Here is a 17,558-nt window from a genome sequence, read left to right on the forward strand (position 1 = left end):
GGGTGACATCACTGATTAAAATGTTAAATTCCTGCTGCAGCCAGATAATGGGGGCCCTCATCTCTTCAGGTGGGGGCAAGGAGTCTGCATTCTGAGTCTTTTCCTGAGTGATCTTTGGCTTACTCAAATGTGCCTTCATAATTCTACACAAATGTAATGGCTACGTAATTGAAGTTCTTTCTTCACTCCTGTTCTTTCATCAGTCAATAAGGTTTTCAAAAGACCTGTGAAAATACAGTGATAATCTCTGCAACTTTCTATGACTACTTAAGGTTAAAAGTGTATTAAAAAATGGAAGGCAATTCTAGAAAGGCATCAGCCATACTATGTACGGTAGAGGATAATGTCTTCAGAGGTCCAGTGCCAGAAAGCTTGCTGTCATTTTTGGGTTCAGGTAGGTTTGGCGGAAGAAAGGCGTTAAAAGTGGACCTCAAGAGGATGGGTAGTTCTGGGTGTGGAGATCACAAAAGAGAAGGACTTAAGCAAAAGTGGGAAAGAACAAGGCAAGTTCACAGATGAATCCATGGTATGCTATAGACGGGGTGTCTCTATAGACGGGGTGTCTCTACAGACGGGGTGTCTCCTGAGTGCAGACAAGAAGAGGGGATGTCGTCTGCATCAAATTTCCAAATAATAACAAACTCAACTCACAAAAAGCCAGACTGCTTTTTATTATCACCGTGAGGGTGTAATTCTAAACTACTTCAGTGCTAAAATACTCTCTTAAAACAATCATGTCTTGGTCCAAGTTCTGTTAGTATTAAGCTTTAAGTCTATCTGTGAACTCCAAAGAAGCACATTTTTACTATTTATCCTTAATACAAGTTGTATTTGACATGATGGTTATTTCAGAGAGCTCAGCTACATGTGCCAGTTTGGAGAGTGAGTTTGCAAAGTTTTGGGATAATACAAGCTCACTTTGGACTCAGTGAATGTCTTCAAATCCTGTAGTAAAAATATGCCTGGGTTTTAAACAGGAGATTTACAATTAAAAACATGATAGCATAGTAGGAAAACAATGAAGCAATTTAATTAAGCTGCTCCAATTATGTTATTCTGTGACCACTTTCGGTTTTCACTGCATTTAAAATCTGAAGCAGGCCAGTGGCTTACACCCGTAATCCTAGCACTTTCTGAGGCCGAGGAAGGAGGATTGCTTGAGCCCAGGAGGTCAAGACCAGCTGGCAACACTGGGAAACCCTGTCTCCACAAAAATACAAATATTAGCCAGGTTTGGTGGTGTGCGCCTGTAGTCCCAGCTGCTCAGGGGGCTAACGGGAGGATCGCTGGGCTCAGGAGGTTGAGGCTGCAGTGAGCCGTGGGCACCACTACCCTTCAGCCTGGGTGACAAAAAGAGACGCTGTCTCGAAGATAAATAAAATAAAAACGTGAAGCAGTGGAACAATGCACCCTCTGAGGGGTAATGCTTCAGTTTGGGAAGTGCAATTTTAGTTTATGGATGAAATATTTTAATGAATTTGAATTGTACCAGTCTTGAACAAAGTACAGTGAAACATGAAATTTTAAAAGTATTTCTTAAAGATCAGTGCACTGAAATTACAGAGAATGGAATTAATTGTGGCTGTGACAAAATATAATGAAATGGATATTACACAGTAAAGCAGTCAAGTTTTGAAGAGAAATACCAGAAGAAATGACCAAAGGTGCTAGTCTTCCATGGCCAGAAAAAATTACATAGGCAACGCTTAGATACTTACATTATTTTCAGCAAGAATCAGGCCCTCATTATAAAGCAGTAAATAAAATAATGCCAATGTTTAAATCAGTCATTTTCTCTGATTTTTGAAGAGAAAGAAAATATTTTTTCTTGGACTTCCCTTGATCTTGGACTTCCCACCCTCCAGAACTATGAACCAATAAATTTCTGTTCATTATAAATTACTTGGACTGCAGTCTTACAGCAGCATAAAATGGAATAGACGGTGAGATTTTTTTTTTCTATGAAGACATTTTAAAACTGCAAGAAACAGACCTGCAAAAAAGAAAGACATGGATAGCATTATTTTAATTTCTGGAATTTATTGTGTAATAGGGAATTTATTTGATTTATTTATTTTTTGTTTCTATAGAGACAATTTAAAGATGCAAGAAACAAACCTGAAAAAAAAGACATGGATAGTATTTTAATTTCCGGAATTTATTATGTAATCTCTGCAAAACATATTATTTTTGAAGATTTTTGCTATATCTTTTACTTCAAGTGAAAGAAATTTTAAAATTAATAAAAAGCATCATTCAATTAGCTATTAATAAAGACAAATGAACAGATCGGGGCCTACTCTCTGCTGAACATGAATATGCAAAGAAGATTAATTTGACAGAGTTGTTGACAAATTGGCAAAAGTTAATGCTCGAACAGAAATTGTCATTTGATTATTCTTTCCTGTGACAAACAGAAACTGTTATCATTTCCCTGCATTATGCCACTTATGTACACCTCTGAGCAATGGATATTATGTTTTGTCTGTTTTAAGCCTGCAGACTCTGTATGTTACACACTATGGTTTGGATCTGCGTCCTCACCCACATCTCACGTCAAATTGTAATCCCCAACGTTGGAGGCGGGACCTGCTGGGAGGTGACCGAATCATGGGGGCGGTTTCTCCTGGTTTAACACCATCCCTTTGCCGCTGTTCTTGTGATCACGAGATCTGATTGCTTAGAAGCATGTGGCACTTCCCTGGTCTCTCTTGCTCCTGCTCCCACCATGGGAAGTGCCTCTCTCCCCCTTCACCTTCTGCCATGATTGGAACATTCCTGAGACCTCCCAGAAGCAGAAGCTGCTGTGCTTCCTGTACAACCTGCAGAACCATGAGCCAATGAAAACTCTTTTTTTTATAAATTACCCAGTCTCAGGTATTTCTTCATAGCAGTGAGAGAACAGACTAATACAATTCCCTATGTACTTTTCCAAAACTATGTTTAATAATTGAATGTGATGTTTGTTAGAGTATCTATGTTGATACATGTGGTGCTAGTTCGTTTATTTTCACTTCTCTATCATGTTCCAGGGCACAAATACACCTTTTTTTATGCATTCTCCTGGAAGTGATTATTTAGATTGTTTCTGAGTTATAACAGGGACTGTGAATATTCTTGTCATGTCCCCTAGGTTTATGCTTATATTCGTACAGGCAGAACGACTCAATCAGAGGATGTGCATTTTTTAAACTTTACTAAATATGCCATCCTGAACTTCAAAGTACATGTTCAAATTTATATTCTTACAAGCAGTGAATGACAGTTTCCACTGCAAACCTCAACAGTAGTTTTTACAGTCAGATATCTAATTTTTGTGAATAAGAGTGCAGAGTGTTACATCATTGTGGTTTGATTTTCATTTCCCTGGTTCCTAGTGATACTGAATATCTTATGTATTCTTTTGTGAATTCAGTTTTTAAATCCCTTATTCTGTAAATCTCAGTTTCTCATCTTCTAACAATCATATTCTCATAATTATAACTGTACAAATTTATATTTTTAAATTTTATGACCGTTCTGCTTACCAATGGCCAGTAACCCTTGAAGATAAGAATAATTCATTTAATTTAATTACAGATTAATTACCCAAAATTAGTCATTTCACAACTCTTTAAGCAGTTACTTACTATTGGATTCAGTACAAGTTTTTCATACTAAAACAGGAAATATAATTTTACCAAATAAATTGAAATAATTAAATGACAGAAGAAAATATGGAGGAAGAAAAAGAACAAGCTGATTGATGGTCTGTGTTCTACGAAATCCAAATTTCTTATCCTTGTCTGCAGACCTTACTTTTCTAACCTTATTTCCTCTGAAGCTCCCCTTACTCACGTGAAGGACCCTCCGGCATCTCCCTGTCTCTAGAACCCAGCCAGCTCAGCTCTGATCCCAAGGTGTTCCTCTGATGCTTCCCTCCTCCCGAAATCCTCTGCTTGGATTATTATCTCAAAGCCTGATTTCTCAATCACAATTACCCCAAACTTCAAACTGACTAATCTCTCTCTCACACATACATTCTATTCAAATTTTCATTACATTTTTTTCATTGTCTAATACTGTCTTATTTTTATTTTTTAAATCTTTTTTATCGTCTATTTCACTATACAAAAACACAATGCTGAAGAACAGGGCCCCTGTATATCCCTTGTGCCTCAAACAGCACCTGGGATACTGACGTGCTGTCAATGTGATTTGAAGGCGAGGCAACGGCTAGATAAGAGGGCATACACTTCTCACAGTAAATATATTAAAATCCATACCAATCTAGGAACCTGTACAAGCCATGACCACAGGATTTTGAAGGTGACTTTTGTGACTAGTGCAATTCAATTCAATTTGCTTCCTACATTTGAAATGTCAGATACTGGTTTTTAAGCTGAAGGTAATTCTAAGGTATCAAACGAATTGAAGAGAGTTTGAACTACAAATGTGTGGTAGTGAGTTTCATGCAGACAAGACACATGTGTGTGAAAATAAAGTTGCCAGAACAGAATTTCAGCAGAGTAGGAATGTCAGTGGCACCTTTACCCAATCACGACCTAGTAAGAGCTGCTCGGGGGCCACCCGCAGGAAAAATAGCCCAAAGTCACAATCATCTGATAAATAATGTTCAATTAATTATGGTAGCTCAATCTAGAATGTAAATGCCACAGAAAGTCTGGGAACAAAATCGCCTTCAAGGCAACTTTATTCATACTGTAAAAGAAACCTTGCAACACAGAGATCTAGATACTGGTCAGTGGGTTGGATTTTTGCCAATATTTTTGAGCGCTAAAAACAAATGAAAATAAAAGTACCTTTCTTGGTCTGTTCAGGGTGCCATAACAAATTATCATTAGCTGAGTGCTTATGAACAACAGAAATTTATTTCCTATAGTTCTAGAGGCTGGGAAGTCCAAAATCAAGGCACCAACAGATTTGGTGTCTGGGGAGGGCCAGCTGCTTGGCTCATAGATGGCCCTTTCTCTTGCATCCTTACATGGTGCAAGGGGCTAAGCTATCTCTCTGAAGTCTCTTTTATAAGGGCATTAATCCTATTCATGAGAGCTCTGCCTAATCACCTCCCAAAGGCCCCATTTTCCATTACCATCACCTTGGAGATCAAGTTTCAACATATAAATTTTGGAGGGATGCAAACATTCAGACCATAGAAGTACCATTAGAGATGTGGATTCTTTACTTAGAGGCTTTTTAGACTGTGAAAAATGGTCTCTTGCTTTAAATGGTACACATTAAGCATTAATAGAATGAATGTAATACTCTGTAGAATCAAACCACATTTTTCAGAGTCTACTAATTTCAAAAAGGCCTTCATAATCTAGAGAGCTATTTGTTGACTCTTATCTTTGCAAATACTTTATTCCAGATGTGACTAATTAGTAGCGTAAACAGGTTTGCTGGGGAATGTTTATATTACTTAGGAAAAAGCATAATTAGGAAAGAAGCTACAAAGAATATAGCCCTGGGAGCAGTTGAAGATTGAATGATTAGCATTTTATCTTGAACATCCCCTAAAGACCTTATTTGCGGATCATCTATTATTACTATCATTATTATTATTGCAGTCTTAGTGTTTCTATATATGCATTTCCATGGTGCTTATACACACAGACACACATAATAGTGACATATAATGTTTGTTTAGTGTCACCAATAACAGCACGTTTATTAACAAGGAACTGAATCTCTAAAAAATAACTTAGCTTTTTCTATATTAGCTTACCTAAAAGTTGTAACTTCTGACTCAAAAGCCTAAAATATTTTGATGCCGTTTACTGAAGAACCTTGCCTATTTGTATATTTTATCGTCTATCTCAACTCATGAAAAATTGGAATCTTTCAATACCTCCTAAATTATTGTAAAAAGAAGGCATAAACTACATAGTTTAAATCATATGCAACTTCACCAATGTCCGTTGAGCATATAGGGACACTCGCTTCTGATTTTTAATTAAAGAACTGTTCGGCCTAAGTCTATGTTTCCTCGGTGAGAGCATCCCATTTATATTTCAGAAGCCCTCATTACAGGTAATTGATTTTGTAATTGTAAATCTTGGTGCTAAGAATCTGCTAGGGCAAAGCCCATCTATACATGGAATCTAGGTGGATATGAAGTATTCTAAACTGAATTCCTTTGGGGCTATTCCTCTCTCTATCTTATGAACCCATCTCAGCCCATTGATCATGGCTGACAGAACAGCTCAGGGAGTGGACAGGCAAAATATTAGGTGAACAATTTATTAAAACCTGGTCATTGGCTGGGCATAGTGGCTCATGTCTGTAACCCCAGCAGTTTGGGAGGCTGAGGCAGGTGGATCACAAGGTCAGGAGATTGAGACCATCCTGACCAACATGGTGAAACCCCATCCCTACTAAAAATACAAAAATTAGCCAGATGTGGTGGCATATGCCTGTAGTCCCAGCTACTCAGAAGGCTGAGACAGAAAAATCACTTGAACCTGAGAGGCAAAGTTTGCAGTGAGCTGAGATCATGCCACTGCACTCCAGACTGGGCAACAGAGCAAGACTCCATCTCAAAAACAAACAAAAAAAAACTGGTCGTTAGCCAATAGCTGGTCATTATTGACATAGCCTGAGAATAAATTTAGGTTATATAATTAAGTAAGGCAAATTTGTGTCTAATTAGCATCTGATAAGTATTTTAGATTATACACAGAGAGAGGCGGTCGCGGGGCATACTGGGAAGAGAGCCGAAGATCCATCACCTTTCAAGGACCTAGAAGTAGGGTTTTGGCCTAGGTAACCGGGCAGAGATGTGGTTCAAGATACTCCCTGGACACGCCGCCATGGGCGTGTGCTTGCTTATTCCAGGACTGTCTACTGCATACATCCACAGGTTCACTAATGGTGGCAAGGAAAAAAGGGTTGCTCATGTTTTGCATTCATGGAATTTGATGGAAAGAGATAGGCGCATCTCTGGAGTTGATCTTTACTATAAGTCAAAGGGTTTGGAGAACATTGATTAAAGAAGCATTTTCCTGATTGATGAAAAAATAACTCAGCTATGGTCATCTACCCCTGCTAGAAGAGTATACAGTATAGTATGTAGCATGCAGTATGTTATGTAGTGCTTAATAAAAATAAAATGAAAAAATAAAAAAGCAACAAACGCCAACATTTCTCCCCCATGCCACATGCCTCCAGGAGGGCAAGTTTATCCCAGGAGAACTTACATCTTCAGCCGGAGCTGCAGCTCTGCTGTCATTTTCACTTCAAAGCCACTTTCATTTTGCATACTACCAATTCAGTAGAATTCCAAACAAGCTTGCTGTTTTACCTGTCCCAGAATTTCAAACTCATAAAGACATTCCTATGTTTTTTAAGCCTATTGTGTTTTTGAAAAGAAAAATGAAGCTACTGCATGAACACAATGAACCTAGAATTAAGGGAGACAGATATTATATTATTTAAATGTGCAGTTTAAAACTACATATTGAAAGTTACAGCCCATTAATGTAAATTATTTTGCAGTGAAAATATCTAATTATCTCTCCCAGATAACAAATATAAATGTAAATGTTTCAACCTCATCATAATAACCTGCAGGGAGAGAGGCTGCACAATTGCAGATCCAGAGCCTGCCCCAAAGTTGATTTGTCTTTGAAGTTCACCCATTGTGTCTCTGGTGTGCCGTTTCCAGGTGCCTCTTTTATAGAACAAGAAGAGAAAAATGCATTAGATTCTTGTGTGTATTGAAATTACATGTTTGGAGGAGCAATTATTTGGTGAGGTATATAAGGACAATGAAATTTTTTTAACTCACCACTATTGTGGTTCTTAGTAAAATGCATTTGCAAAAACAAACATGTAAATTAATTTTCAGGATTTTTTTCATTCACTTATTTCATGGCAGAATTATTAACCTTTCTATAGTTAAAGACAAATAGAATATTGCAAGCTTCAGATTTAAAATATATTCTGAAATAGATTGTTTTGCAATACAAATCAGGATCCTGAGACTCTTGGAGGTGTGACTCACCCGTGTTTTATTTATAGGCATTTTCAGACTGGGTGCTGTATTTATTTTTCTTCTTAGACATGTCTGAACTCTATTGTTGACACTACAACAGTAACACCTGTATCAAGAAGACTGAAATCCTGGGTTTGCTGCCATGATCTCTGAAGCACTGTTTGGTTATAAAACTCTTTGTTACCAAATGAAAAAACTGAAAGGAAGAGTTTCTGTTTTAATGAGAGTAGAAAAACTTTCCTATGTACGTAGAAGAAATGGAGTCATTGATTCACTCCTCCTTCCCCCATTTTAGGGCGTACTCGTTTGTTTAATCAATTGGGAAACATAAACTTAATATGAATTTTTACAATAACATGCTTCAGAGTCTTTCCAAAGCCTTCAGTTTATCATGACGTCTATGGATTGGCACATGTCAGGGTTTTAAATAGTTTGAGTTCCTTCGGGCAGCAAGACACAGAGGCCCTCTGGGTTGACCATAAGAATATGAGTTCATTTTAAAGATACGAAAAGGACAGCAACAGCAATGGCTCTATCTGCACAGCAAAGCCAGACAGCAAAGCCACACAGCACAGCCTCACAGAAGCTAGAATGCTATTGCAGGAACTGGAGTGTTGGTTCAAGACACACCACAGTTTTAGTAGCTGTGTTCTTGTCACCCCATCTCTAGTGCTTGTCATTAAGGGTATTCAACCACTCTCCACCTCTTCTCCTACGACTCTGCCTGCTTCTTACTAGTTAACTCTCCCTAGAGTGCTGATCTGATGGGTCTGGCAAATGACCCACCTATACGGGGATTCTTTAAAGGGGGAGATTTTATCCCAGCTTGCTTTTTTAAGTCAGAAGCCCATTGTCAGCCATTTGACCACAACTGGGTACAAAGGACAAAGATACAAGGGTTGGAATTCTTCAGAAGGCAGCTTTACCTAATCTTCAGTAATACTATTACTGAAATGTCAAAGTGTGTATTTCTGGCATGTTAAGTCTTCCCCAAAAGATTACTGAAACTTACAAGTACTTCCCACTGCCTTTCCAGCACGACTCATTACAGTTTCAGTCAACATCTCTGGATCTCTAGCTTGCCATATATACACACCTATTCTACCAAATTGAAGTAATTCTAAAGGGTACCTGAAGGTCCCATGTGTTCTTATAGCTCTGTCTTTAAATATCTGATACCTTTGCCTAGAATGACTTCATAACTATTCTACTTGGATAACTTCTCATCTTTCAAGATTCAGTTCAAGCACAATAATAACTATATTTTGTTTCTTCCCTGTCCAACATCTTTTCCTTTTTATTTTGATAAATTTCCCCTGGGGAACTGCTGTTCCTGTACTTTCAGCCTGCATTGTTTGGAGGAAGCTTACCCCATGCCTTGACCCTGAGCTTAGGAGGATAATGTTGATCAATCAGTACTTTGTATTCTTTTAGCTACATGTTTGGATCAAGCGTGGACATGTGACCCAAGCAAGGCCAGGAACGTTCCATCATCTGGGACCGTTTTATCGAATTACTAGAAAAGATTTGTTTGATTCTATAAAGTTGACTAACTGATTAAATGAAAGCCTAGAGTTCCTGGTGTCAGTATTTGTCACTACCTGTGGATGGCCGATGAATGAGAAACAACAGTGACACGACTGTAGTTGGGAGAAGGAGAGAGAAATTGAGAACGTAGTTGGGTACTTGAAACAAACTGTAACTAAATGTCAATGTCAATCCCCCCCCCGAAATTTTTCTTCATGTAAGACAATAAACCTTTTTTTTTCTCTAGTGAGATTTACCTGAGATTTTTACTACCTGTGATATAGAGATGTAATTAACGCAAGCTAGGTTAAGCCAGGTGCTTCGGTTTGATTAAGAAACACAATTGCTGGTTATAATGGAACTTCAATATGTTTTTTGAACTAAAATTAACACATTTAAAAATTTGTAAAATGGCATTATTAATCAAACAGCTAAAAATGTATTTGTGTTTCTCTGATGAGCCACATTCTACCACATGGTTCTGATTGTCTTTTTCTTCCCTAGACTGTGAGCTCATGGAAGGCTGGAACAGCGGCTCATTTATCTTCCTGCGGTCAGTGCCTGCTGCACTGGATGGTATATTGCTAGCATTCATTAAATATTTGATGAACAATGAAAGAAAGACAGATAAACTTTTAGCTGTTTGATTAATAACAGTATTTTCCGAATTGCTAAATACATCCATTTTAGTTCAAAGAATAAATCCAAGTTCCATTATAACCAGCAAAACTGTTTCTTAATCAAACGTAAGATTTTTCTCTTTCTTCAAAGTGCTTCCACAAAAAGTAAAAATTCGATGAATTTTGCACCATATTTTCTTAGTAGAATCTAAGTATCTGTTTTAACACTTCAGTCTATAGATCCTATTTGGTGGTTAAACAACAGTGAACAATTTAATAGAGAGAGAAATGAGGTTGATGAGGGAATCGAGGTCCGGATCATAGCGGGTCTCAATTTCTATGCTAAACAGTTTGGATTTGATTGTGTAGGCAATTTAGAGGCATCGAGCAGTAACCACACAAGATTCACATTTGCAAGGATAACTAGTGGCAGGTTCAGGATGTGGAAAAGGGCCAGGAGTTCCGAGGATCTAGAGAATGCACAGGAGCCCAGCTGCAGGTCAGCGATTGTCCACACTGAGGCAGGGGCAGTGGGGATGAGGAGGGGGTGGAGGCTGAGATCTGGGTGCTGCATGTAGGGGGCAAGAAAAATCAAAGATGACCCCAAGTTCTGTCTTGAATGACAGACATTCACTAAGACAAAAAAAAGTAATTAACATGAATGAGATAAATAGATCTGGAGAATAAATTAATTTGATTTTGGACACTTTAAAAAAAGAGAAATAACTGGCAAATATATATATATATATATATATATATATATATATATATACACACACACACACACATATATATATTGTGGAGGTCCTTAATCTTTATTCTGGCAACAGTTTTTAACTGGACAGCTGGAGCTGGGTGCTTGGCTCTTCTGCCTTGCAAATGTCCTGTTCGCCCTGCTCATGCTCTGAGAAGGCAGGACCGGCCTCTGCTGAGCTTGGCCTTCAGACACTTCCTCCGAGGCATGGCGTTCACTGTGAGCTTATGGATGGTTCTCATGAGCTGAAGCTCTAAGGAAGCTCCTTAAATGACATTAAGTGCGTTGCTGAGATTAGGCAGGGAAAAATGTATTTCACTTTAGGATATTCTTGAGTGGATTTGAAAAAAAGTTGAAAGAGTATAGAAAAGTATTTTACTTATGAGGCCAAATGATAAAATTTCCTTAATTCAAAATGAAACTTTGTCACTGTGTTTGTTTCCCTCTGCTATCGAATTATAGCCACTTTGCGTGGGGTGGAAGGGCTGCAGACAGACAGACTGCAAGAATCAGTTCAACAAGGTTGGGGATGGGGCCAGGTGCAAACCCCAAATTACATTTGATCACTTGCACCTGATTTCTTCTCCTTTCACCAATAGATGTCCCTGTAGCAAATGAAAGAATTTTTAAAGGAAGCCAGGGGTGTAATTAAGTGAGACAATACAGATGCCAGAATTTAAACACTGCCAGTTTTATGTAATTTAATTAATACTGTGGAGAGGGGAAAATGCTTGCCTCTGCAGTATTTCGTTAATAGAGAGCTGCTGACGAAAGGGCATCATTCTGACAGAAACCAGTGAAATAAAGATTTGCTCCATAGATGGCTCTATTTGATTAGAAAGAACAACCAAATCCAGAGCCCTGTTTATTATTTTATGTTTGACATTTTACAAGTCTGGGTAATGTAATTATCTGTGGAAAATCCAACAGCATGCCAGTTGTCCTTTACAGGTGTACCTGTCTTTCCAGACAACCTTCTTAGACATCGATTACTTACGGAACCTGACTCCCCTGTCAGCTCACTGCACTTGTGGGGAAACTGGCCTCACAGATGGAAATGGAAGGAGAAAATTTTGACATGAAAGAATGACACCTGAAATCCCAGCACTTGGGGAGGCCGAGGCAGGTGGATCACCTGAGGTCAGGACTTTGGTACCAGCCTGGCCAACATGGTGAAACTCTGTCTCTACTAAAAATAGAAAAATCAGCCACGCATTGGTGGCGGGCACCTGTAATCCCAGATACTCAAGAGGCTGAGGCAGAAGACTCAAACCCAGGAGGCAGAGGTTGCAGTGAGCAGAGATATCACCAGAGCACTCCAGCCTGGGCAACAGACAGAACGAGACTAAAAAAAAAAAAATTAAAAAAACCGAAACAGAAAGACAGAATGATGTTCTTGCTTAAAAATACAAACATGCTGGTATTATTACCAACTTTTATTTATCATTCATTCAACCAGGCCGTTTTGATAAATATATATTTCATCTTCCTCAGAGACATAGTAGACAATGCTTTAGATGTAGACTCAAAATCAATTTTGGTAATAACTGTGGGTATAGCTCACAGCTACCTAAATGGAAATCGGGGGACATGAAAAGAGAAAGGAGGTCTGTGATCAGCCAAGCACTCAGACAGGACCCTGATGTCTCAGGTGGTTCCTCATTTACAGCTTATGGATGTGAATGAGGGAAAACTATTTGAAATTTCAAAGAGTTTGGGGTTTTGAATTTGTCTTTATTTAAAATGTTCCTTTTCTCTCTTTGTACTTCATAGTTCTTTTCAGAACTTTCATCTGCAGCACGTAGTAAACACTGTGTTCTGTAAATGAAAATGAGGAAGAAATGGAAGTTTCCGATGCCAAAACTGTAGGAGGGCTACTGTGCCCGCTGAGACCTGAGTCGTGCTTCTGCACTCTGTACCCCCGTCCTAAGACGGCTTCTGATTGATCATCGGCCTATTTTCATCAAATATGACCAGATCTAAATGGTATAGTCAGACTAACAGTTTTAGTTATAATACAGATTCAACATAACTAAGATCCAATATTAGGGAACTTGATCCATTTGAGAGTTCAATATGTATGCCATGTAATTCAAGGTTAATCGCATGAAAACACACTCCTTCTATTTTAATTAAATACATATATACAGTATGTTGGGACAAGGCTCAATATACCTGAAGTTTCAGGAAATTTAATTTCTGGAGAGGGCCATGGATAAGGCATGAGCCAAGCCTAGTGGAGGTGGTCTCGTCTGAGTGGTTTGGCTTACCTATTGTTAAATAACAAACTACCCCCAAAAGTTTGTGGCTTTTATTAGTTCACGATTTTTTGCAACATAAGTTTAGGCAGGGTGGGGCAGGACATTTCTTTTTCTCCTTGAGATTTTGCCAGGTGTCATTAAGTTATCATTAGATGGCTTCATTTGCATGTCTGTGACCTTAAAGGAGGGGCTGCAAGACTTCTCTCTGGTTCTCACTTGGCCAAACTTGGGTTCTTGACATGTGGCTGGATCCCATGAGAGCTTTCCCAAGAGGAGCACAGGCAGAAGCTGCAGATAAAGCCCTAGCCACAGAGGTGCCATCAGCATCCTTGCTGCATTCTCCTGGTTAAATCCAGGCAAAGGGCCAGGCCAGATGCAAGGGGAGGAAAATAAACCTCACCTCTCCAATAGAAAAAGCGGCAAGAATTCCTAGTCATCTACATTCTACCAGAGTCTATCCTTTGGCCACAAAATATTGATATTCTCTGACGTGCAAATACATTTACTTTCTCCCAAGAGTCCATAACTCTCATCTCATTATGGTGTCAGTCTAATGCAAAGACTAGGATCTCATCATCTAAGCTAGACACAGGTGGACCCATGAATTAAAAACACAAGCCAACTGCCCTCCACACACACAGTATCTGCAGCAAACACTCCAAACCCACAGGAGGAAAGGGGAAGCATGTAGAGACTGAAATGCAGCCACGTCTGCCCTGCAGTTCCTAGTGCTCACTGAAGAAACAAACCCTAGATCTTCCCACTGGGAGCAGCTCTCCTCCACACGTGGCTTCTCCCTTCAAGCTTTTGGTTCTACCCTCTGAATCCTCCTTCCTTTTTTATAAAAAATGGTCTGTGCTTTCAGTTAGGTAGTTTTCTGACAGCCCTCAGGACACTGGGGAAAAGGAGACCTCTTTACATACTGCATTGTCTTTATTCCTTTCAGGCTAAACTGATACAGCTTCTTAAATGACTGTGTGGGATTTCAGTATATAAAATTATAATCCAACCCGCTAGACAGAGCTCTGCCTACATATCTCTGTACAACGGATCTTCTCTCTACTTAGCTATAAATCAGAGTTCCATGGGTAAATGCTCTTAGAAATCTTAGGAGAAACTTGTCTAGCTCAGGAGTAACAAATACCTTTTAACAGAGCCTCTGATCTTAATGGAGGGTTTTGTATCCACGCCCTTGACTTGACCTGAAACCTGAAGCCGCATGGTCCTGGCAGCACCTGTCTTTGATTTTTGTCTGAGCTACCTCTTACTTTCAGAGCCTTCTGCCTACTGGACAGGTTAGAAATGCAAAATGGCTGTATCTTCTAACCTAGCAAAATGTAAATTAGAATATTTTCTTTAAATTCTTCTTAAAATCAGTTTCTTTTTTTTTTTCAGTCTTTCTCCATAGTCTCTGATCAAGAGCTCAGAGAAGCCTGCTGGCACTTTGAACATTCTGCCTAGGAATTGCCTTAGTCAAATTCACCAAGTTCATTAGGTCCATGTTCTATCTTCTATGTTCCTGCTAGTATCAGTTTTGTCAAATATTCTTCAACTAAAGAATGCAGGTCACCATTTTCCCAGGCTTGAATGGCAATTTTCTTACTGCCTTTCTGATCTGCACTAAATCTTCTTGCTATTTTTTAAATCTTCTTGCTATTCTGTCCACCAAGGCCAACACCATCTGCTTTGGGTTTGTGTTGTTGAAGCATCCCGCTTCTTCTTTTTTTATTTTTTTTAGAATATTTTGAGACACGGTCTTGCCCTGTCACCCAGGCTGGAGTACAATGGTGAAGTCATTGCTCACTGTATCCCACTTCTGATATCAAATTCTGTTTCAATTTTTCTATTGCCACTAACAAAACACCTCAGAACATCGTGGCTTAAATAGCAATTATTAATTATAATTCTTCAAGTGGCCAAGAAGTTCTCCCACTTTATGTGGTGTTGTAGGAAGTGCCGGGCTGGCTGGAGGGCTCAGAATGTTCTCACTGTCATGGCTGGCAATTGGTACTGAAGCCCTCAATGTGCCTGGGGCTTTTGGTGCTCACCCATGAGGGCTTCTCCAGGTGGCAACTTGAGCTTTGTCCTGACATGGAAGTTAGGTCCCAGTAATGGACATTCCCTGAGGTGAAGGCAGAAGCTATAGCTCTTGTAAGGCCCATTCTTAGAAGTCACACTGTGTCATTCCCATCACATTCTGTTGATAAGAACAGGTTAAGAGTAACCAAAAGAAAAGGGAGATGAAATAGTTCACCTCTTACTGTGAAAAAGACCAAGTGACATTGCAAAAATGTATGTTGGATGGAAGATGTGGTGTAATCATCTTTGAAAGGAGCTGGGATGTTGGGATGAGGTGAATGTATTTTGTATGTGAGAAGAACATGAATTGGTGGGGATGAGCAGCTACAGTGTTATGGGTTGAATTGCATCCACCCCAAATTCACATATTGAAATTTTAGCTCCTCATACTTCAGAATGTGACCTTATCTGGAAATAGGGTCATTGAAGATATAATTAGTTAAGATGAGGTCCTACTGGTGTAGGATCAGTCCCTAATCTAATATTGTTGTCCTTTTAGAAAACGGGAGTGGGACACAGGTCTCTGGACACAGGGAGAACATGCTATGATGATGGAGGCATAGATCAGGGTGATGCAGCAGAAACCCAGATACTTCAAGGACCACCAGCAAGACTCACGGAGCTGGGGAGAGGCCTGGAACAGATTCTCCCACACAGCCCAAGGAGGAGCCAACCCAGAGGGCATCTGACCTCAGGCTTCAGCCTCGAGAACGCTGAGAGAATAAATTTCTGTTGTTTCCGCCTACCTGTTTGTGGGACTTTTTCACAGCAGCCTCAAGAAACTGAGACTGTCAGCCAAAGGCCTTGTTTTGAACCTCTACCAAGGTATAATAGGAAAAAAATCTTAGCTAGAGTCTTTTGAATTCTTCAAGGATTCAGGTTAATGGAAGTGGCTAAAATTTTCACAAAAAGATACCCAAATATTTTCTTTTCTGTGGCAGTTTTGCCATCTTTTATTCCAAAATTATATGTGATATTATGATCAGGAATAATCAGGAATCTCACACATGTGTGGGACTGTGTGTGTGACTGTGTGTGTGTGTGTGTGTGTGTGTGTGTGTGTGTGTGTGTAGTGGTTGTTTTTAAAAGACCACAGAGTGTAGCCATTCTCAATCTCCTACATTAGAAAAGCTTTCTCATTGACACTAGCGCTGGTTCTGATTTAACGCTGCTCCATGTGACAAGTGCTAAGGCCTCAACTACCTCTCCTCCAGAGGAAGCTCCTCCAGAAAGCCAGGATTGGCCGAGTAAGTGCATTCACACTCACAACTTCACAGGCACAGGTAACAGGTGGCTACAGTTATTTTTGCAAAGAACAGGAATTTTTGTGCTGTCTTAGTTTCCCAGGTACCTGTTTTGCTAATTTACCAAAAAGTGATGTGGCTATCTCATGCCAATGCAGTATGCTAAAACACCAGTATAGATGTTGGAATATGTATGAGGAGATGACAAAGATTGATCTGTCCATGGAGGATTGAAATGTGAGCATCTGCTGTAATGGCACTAAAAGGAATTAGACTCATCAACTATAGTGATTCATAATGATAGCTGTGTTTGCTCTTAGAATATTAAGGGAATCAACCATCCACTTAATTGCCAAAAGGACTTTTTTTCTTTCTTACCCTACAACATTGCTCTCTCTCATTCTCTCAATATATAGATTTTTATGTAGATATAGCCCAAAATGGTATTACTGGCTTAAGCATAAATGTAGCAAAGAAAAATTAACATGAGCTAATACCTTTGATTAATGCTAGTTTCTATGCCTGAACTTAGGATCATAAATATCCCTTTAAAAGTACTGCTGTCTTCAAATAAGATCAAATCAAATTACAAGGCACTTTGTTAATGAAAAGTATCGATTTATATAGCATTTGGTCCAAACCGTTGCCAATTTTCAATTTATGTGATATCCCTCTTAGTGATGAGCTTTTTATCCTTGAATATACGGAGATCCTTCTCCTTGTCCTTAACTAGCTTCTCATTCCCCTCCTCCTCTCAAGCTTCAGGCCTCAGTTATTTTCTCTTTACATTCCCTTACTTGGCGATCCTATTCATTTCTACAATGCTAGGAGTCACTTCTTGGCCAGTGACTCCCAAATCTTAATAAGATGCTACCTCTCTTTCCAATGTACTTGCCCAAGTAACCTATCTTTTCCAACCTGATGGGGCTTCCCTCTCTACCTTTTTATTCACACAGTTTTAAGCCTCCATTCAAGCCTTCCAAATCTTACCATCCTTAAAAATCAAGCTAAAGATCAAGGTCACAATTCCTAGCTCCTTTCTGGTTCATGATCTGCTTTTCCCTCCTCTTGGACACC

At 39.2% G+C, this 17,558-nt stretch overlaps 1 long non-coding RNA gene and 1 pseudogene across 2 annotated transcripts in view; one reads left to right on the forward strand and one right to left on the reverse strand.

Annotated features, from left to right (window-relative positions):
- The window catches only part of LOC116533394, a 128,988-nt gene that overhangs the window by 65,521 nt on the left and 45,909 nt on the right, over nucleotides 1-17,558 (reverse strand). The window lies entirely within an intron of this gene.
- Nucleotides 6,700-7,013, forward strand: LOC116533393 (annotated as a pseudogene).

The sequence above is a fragment of the Sapajus apella genome, unplaced genomic scaffold (genome assembly GCF_009761245.1).
Source record: "Sapajus apella isolate SASKATOON/1434 unplaced genomic scaffold, GSC_monkey_1.0 scaffold82, whole genome shotgun sequence".
In the NCBI taxonomy this organism is placed as follows: Eukaryota; Metazoa; Chordata; class Mammalia; order Primates; family Cebidae; genus Sapajus; species Sapajus apella.